The sequence below is a fragment of the Aplysia californica genome, unplaced genomic scaffold (genome assembly GCF_000002075.1).
Source record: "Aplysia californica isolate F4 #8 unplaced genomic scaffold, AplCal3.0 scaffold00057, whole genome shotgun sequence".
Taxonomy (NCBI): Eukaryota; Metazoa; Mollusca; class Gastropoda; order Aplysiida; family Aplysiidae; genus Aplysia; species Aplysia californica.
In genome coordinates, this window is record NW_004797327.1 from 1,314,845 (window position 1) to 1,321,436 (window position 6,592).

Genomic DNA, 6,592 nt, shown 5'->3' on the forward strand with positions numbered 1-6,592 from the left:
AGAAGAAGAAGAAGAAGAAGAAGAAGAAGAAGAAGAAGAAGAAGAAGAAGAAGAAGAAGAAGAAGAAGAAGAAGAAGAAGAAGAAAGAGCATCATGCAGATTTCTTGGGGAAGTTCCATTCATAAATTATTATAATAAACTGAAAAAGCCTGTCTTGGTAACAAGAATTTCGTGTTAAACCCATTAACGCATGAGTCTAAAATCTTTATCTTACTTTCACGTAAGTTTCCTTTCTGGTTGTAATGAAAGGTTCCACAAATGGGTTGTTGTTATTGGGTTTTTTTCGAACTTATTTCTTTTTTGGTAACCGATTAAAATGTTGCCTCACAATTGTACACTATTCACGGATGGGTACAAAAAAGTGTGAACACAGTAAGCAGATAAAATATAAACAGTCACAATATCTGAAATTTTAATTACTCTTATGATCTCTAAACATTACCTTGAATTATGTTGTGCAACATAAAGAATGTAAAATAGATTCCATTTCCAGAACTGGGAAAAAGAAAAAAAAATGATATTCATTAGGGATGGAGTGCTTGGAAGATTTCTAATGCAGAGGGCAGGTGGGGCAATGTGTCGCATGCTTTCTTGGAATTGCCGTTACATCAATTTTCGATGTCGCTTAAATGCTGTTGCTGCTACATTTTATTTAGATCTATGCTTTGTTTTCCTTGCTAGGTAAGTTTGCCTCTCTCTCTCTCTCTCTCTCTCTCTCTCACTCCCTCTCTCTCTCTCTCTCTCTCTCTCTCTCTCTCTCTCTCTCTCTCTCTCTCTGCTAGCTGTACACGCTATGTATATGTGCGTGTGTACGCGTGTGTGTTTGTTTGTTTGTTTTTGTGTGTGCAACAGCGGGAAGGCGTGCATGCATGTGTGTGAGTATGTGTGCGTGTGTGTGTGTGCATGTGTGTTTGAGTGCATGAGTGTGTGAGTGTGTCTGTATAGGTGTGCACGTATGCTTTTCGGTCCGATATGTCTCGCGATAAAACTTACATCAGTTATGCTGCATCCTAAATGTGTGTGATTAATTATCTTTAATTGAGACAATGATCAATAAATGTGGAAGTTATGATGATATGTTACAATTAATAACAATATTCATAAAGACAAAACATTTTTCATTTTCTTCCATTTATCAAGGACTTTGTCACTTGTCACTCATAGGCTTCGTGCAGAGCACGATCTCCTTTGTGTATGTACTGTGTTTGATTTTTGGACATATAATCTAGGTTGAGAGGGATGAAACAGCCCAGCAGAAAGACTTAGATACTCGATTTAAAAAATTCTTCCATCTCAGGGTTCGAACTCGGGTGCGCTGCATGAGGCAGCGAAGTGCCTAACCGCTACACCACAGCAGACTGATGCCAGTCGTACGTGTCTTCAATGTTCACGCCAAACATGCTCTTGGAGAAAGGTGTGCGTCATTGTTCAGACCCTCCTCCACAAAATACAACTCAACCAAGCTAGACTCAAAGAAAAGTCATTCATGGTAAACGTTTACTTAATCCTCCTATTATTAAAATACGTTAAAAGTGTCTTTCGTGTATGAAGTCACGCTGACCCACCAGAGGCCCCACAGAGGATGGAAACCCTGGATGTGCGTAAAAGGTCAAGTTAGCTCCGAGTGAAGGGCTCCAGTAGGTCTTAACTGTGAATCATTGTTTTCAGACAGGTATTGATGGCAAAGATATCAGAATCATAGGAACTCTCTTCTAGCAGCAGGAAGCAGCAATTAAAGTTTGTAATGAACTATCAGAATGAAATCCATAGAGAAGTGAGACAAGGTTGTGACTCTCTCCCTATCTCTTTAACATCTATACTATACAGAGTTCATTTTTAGAGAACATCAAAACCTACAGGGAGTCACAATTGGGGGCCTCAACATCAATAACCTGAGAAACATCGATGATATTGTCCTGTTTGCAAACACGAGCGAAAATATTACTTACTTTTACTTTTTATTTTTTCATTCTCTGTTGCCGTTAAGCGTCGAATGAGAGATGCAGTTTTTTTTATGGTAGGCCAGCTCCGCAGCTCTTTCAGTTGTGATGTTATGTTTCCCTAGGGTTTCCTTGACACCCTCGATCCACCTTTTGCGTGGCCTTCCTCTTCCTTTATAGCCTGAGTGCTTGGTATTGTAGGCTCTCTAGGCTGGCTGGTCAGATGACATGCGTAACATGTAGCCAAACCATTTTATCCTCTGTCTTTCTATGTAACGGAGGCAGGACTCAGTGCCGATAGCTGCAGTTACTTCTTCATTTCTCTGCCTGTCTTGTCTTGTGATGTTAAGGGCTAGTGGGGCACCTAGAAATCGTGTTTGGGGGTCAAATTTTGTAAATTGGGTTTATTACATATTATAGTACCTGGACACTTCCTGAACAATATCCAGAAACGTGTGTAAGCCTTGCTACACCCTAAAGCTGTGTTTTTTGGTTAGGTTTTTCAGCGAAAGCACATGTTGTCTAGCCTTTCCTTACCTGTATCGGCTGTTTTCTCACAATTCTATTTTTTCACATATTATCCCATTTTTCTGCTCTGTTTTTTATTCAATTTTAATTTAATTTTCACAGGAAACCAACAACACATAGTTCTAAATTTTGGCTTGTTGAATTTTTGATTAATGTAGTAGTTTTTTTATTTATGGGCTTAGAAAACATGAATTTTCCATTTTTTTCACTTTTTTTGCAACATCTCAATTGTAAATGTCATAAAATAAAAACTAAAGCATACATCAAAAATTTAACAAGCTAAATTTAAGAACTACATATGTACTGTTGGCATGCTAAATTAGAAGTGAATCGGTTAATAAATAAGGAAATAAAATGGGATTGAAAAAGGTATACAAAATCCAATATGGCCGCCGTTTCCATAGCAACCGATTCACAATACACTTTTTTAACTATTGATTTGAAATCCGCAATAACACACGATGTCCCACAGCAAATATCGGCACTCTAGGCCTTGTAATAGCCAAAATAGACCTCAGGTGCCCCACCAGTCCTTAAGGGTTTTGCGGAGACATTTCATTTCGCATGCGGTGATTTTGCTTTCATGGGTTTTACTTAATGTCCTGGTCTGGCACTGGTAGCATAATGTTGGTATGGAAATTGAAGTGATAAGCTGTCTCTTTGTGTCTATGGAGATGTTTGGATGAGATAGGAGGGGTACGAGCTGGTAGGTTGGCTTTTTTGAGTTCACATTTCTATTTCTCTGTCTATGGATCCGTTTTCAGAAAAAGTGCTGCCAAGATATTTAAACTCCTTCACCTATTTTAGTTGTTTACTATTGACATGGGTGTTCTGGGGACTATGGTTTCGGCTCACTTTCATAACTTCTGTTTTTGATGTGCTTTTTTATGTTGAATTTCTCACAGGTGTTGTTGAGTTCGATAGTGTGATTTTGGAGGCTTTGTTGGTCATGATGAATAAAACATTGGTCGTCTGTGAACAGAAATTCATTCAGGCTTTCTGGGCTTTGGTTTGCTTCTTGCGTTATTGAGTCTATATATATTATAAACACGAGGGGAAATAGAACGCATCCCTGTCGTACTCCAGATCTTACGTTGAACCAGTCTGTATTGCCTTCCTTTGTTCTTACTGAGCTTCTGCTGTTGGTATATAGAGCTCTGACATTATCTAACATTTGTCCTCTGACGCCATACTTTTCGAGTGTCTTCCAGAGTTTTGCATGGTTTACTCTGTCAAACGTCTTCTCCTGGTCTATAAAGACGATGTTGAATTCTTTGTTGTGTTCGATCGTTTTCTCGCATATCTGTCGTAATGCGAATATGGCATCCGCACATCCTCTTCCCTTTCGGAATCCAAACTCAGCTTTGCTCAGATTTCTCTCTACAATAGGTCTTATGCGCTGCTCTAGTATCTTTGCATACATTTTTCCTGAGTGGCTGAATATGTTACTAAAATTAAGAAAGTAATGAAAGTAAACAACAGCAAATCTGCTCCAAGAAAACAAAAACAACGGTCAGATCAAAATCCCTTGGAAAAGCAACAAACATAGCAATAAATGCGGAGAGAATCAAACAAGTACACCAATTCAAATATCAAGAGGCAACACTCACAGACGATAGAAGAAGTGAAAAAGAAATAAACATCAGAACAGCAAATCCAAAATCATGATTCAGTCAAATGTGCAAACTATTTAAATCCAGCAACTATCTCTCTTTAAGAAACAACAAGCGGGAATGCTACATCTTACCCATATGTCTATATGTGAGGTAGCGTGGTGGAATCAGGCTCTCGTCAATTTTTGAGCATGTAGGGTTATTTGTATCATCTTAAAGCTTGTTCATTTTTCTTCATTTGGGTGAAAAAATATCCGTTTATCTTGAATACAAGTCGAGATATTTACGAATGAAGGAGGTGAGGGTCACCTGTTTTCAGAGGTAAGATTAGTGAGAAAATGGCCGCCAAAGATTAGTTATTTCCTTGGCTTAAGAGACCGTGGTACAAAAAATTTACAATTTTTTTGCCTTAAATCAACGTTTTTCAGAAAAATCCAAGCCGAAATGAGTTTTTTAATATGCATGAAAGGTGTTAAGCCAAAAAAAAAATTTGAAACAAATTCATAAACCTGTGAAAAAATGCAAGTTTCTTCACTTTGATTATTTTGACGAGAGCCTGATTCCACCACGCTGCCTCACATATGGTGCTGAGACCTGGACTTTGACCCAAAAAAAAAGAAGAAAGAAAAATAGTTTCGCTTGAAATGTGGTGCTACGTAGAATGCTACGGCCAGAATAATTGGACAATGGAAAGCAAAAAAGGCGAACTATGAGGTGTGTTAGATTCTTCACACAAGACGAACCGTGTTGAATGAAACTAATAAAATGTAGAAAAACACAATGCTTTGGCCACTTCAAACGGCACAAGACCATTGCGAAAGAGGTACTTGAAGGAAGGATGTGGAGTAGGAGAGCCAAGTGAAGACAAAGAATAATATAAATGGACAACATGGATGGACAACAAGGTCATTCCTGGATAATAATATAGCAGAATGTGCAACGGCAGCTCGCGATCGTGATGGATGGAGTGTCATTCCACGTCAATCTCTGAGTCAGAGATGACACCTCCAGGACCCGGATGGTATCCAGAACTGAGCACTGATCAGTCTGCTGCCAGAACACCGAGGTGAGAGGAAAATCCTTTTGTAAGTATGTCTTGAGTGCATGTTTGTTTGTTTGTTTGTGTGTGTGTGTGTGTGTGTGTGTGTGTGTGTGTGTGTGTGTGTGTGTGAGTGAGTGTGTGTGTCTGTGTGCGTGTGTGTGAGGTACGTCATGAGTGTAGTACGTCTTGTATGTGTTTATGCATGTGTGGGTACGTGCGTGTGTGTATAATAATATGTATGTATGCGCGCGCGCGCGCGTGTGTGTGTGTGTATGTGAGTGAGTGTGTGCATGCGAGTGTGTATGTATATGTGTGTGTATGTGTGTGTATTTGTGTGTGACGGAGAAAAAAGCCCGGAAGTAACATAGGCTTAAGGGGGCCAATTCTTCCTCTAAAGATGCTTTGTAAGAAAATAAAAGAACGTCCATTACATAAAATGACAAAATTACTTTACTTACATTAGAGCACCTTATTTAACCAACTCTTTCGTCAAAAATGTTCTCGTGAACCCCAGCATAATGTGTCCTGAGAAAGAACTTAAAAAGGAATATTCTACTCAGAGTATAATAATATGTCAAATTCATGGACAAATTGGACACAACCGCGAGGAAAAAATAAGTTGAGAAGGAGAACACAGATTTGTTTGTTTTTCTTCTTTGTTCAACTTCACGACAAATAATATAAAAATAGTATTGGACCAGCTCCATGGCAAAAGCACCCAAAAAAATAATTTTTAAAAAATGAATGAGCTCCAAGAATGAAGTTTCTTTGCTGCAAAAGAAAAGTTTGCGACCCTTCATCGGCTCTGTTTTAGGAATGTCTGAATGACCATAGAGTAAAAAGTAGGCACTGTGCGTAGCAGTCTAAACCCAGGATCTCCATCAATAAGAGTTCATGGTGAAAATATAATTTTGTTGAATTTTTTCGACTTTCTGCTAGGATTCATCCCATTTATGCCAAGTGTGCTTGTCAGACGCGGTCGAAACACCCCGACTTTTAAATGGTCAAACGTGTTTCCACGGACTGAAAATGCATTTACGGTAGCAATTACATTTTTCCTTCAATTTTCAAAGTTGAAGATTTTATCTTTTGCTTGGGGCTTTTCTGTTTTGCAAACCCGACTTGCAGAAGGAGACAGATCTTTTTTCATAATAATAATCATAATCATAATAATAATAATAATAATAATGGTGATGATGATGATGATGATGATAATGATAACGATAATGGTAATGATAACAATGATGATAATTCAATAGGATAAAAGAACTTCTTTCCATTGATTTACTCTCTTTGGGGACATTGAAACAGAAGGTTGATCATGTCTCTAACAGCAGTTATCATCGGGGGGTTATCAGGGACATGCAAAGTTGGCAACATGCTATTGTTTGTGTCTCCTTTTAGCGTTTGAAGCTGAAAGGGTAGTAACGCGTTTGAAGTGTGTGTGTGTGTGTGTGTGTGTGTGTGTG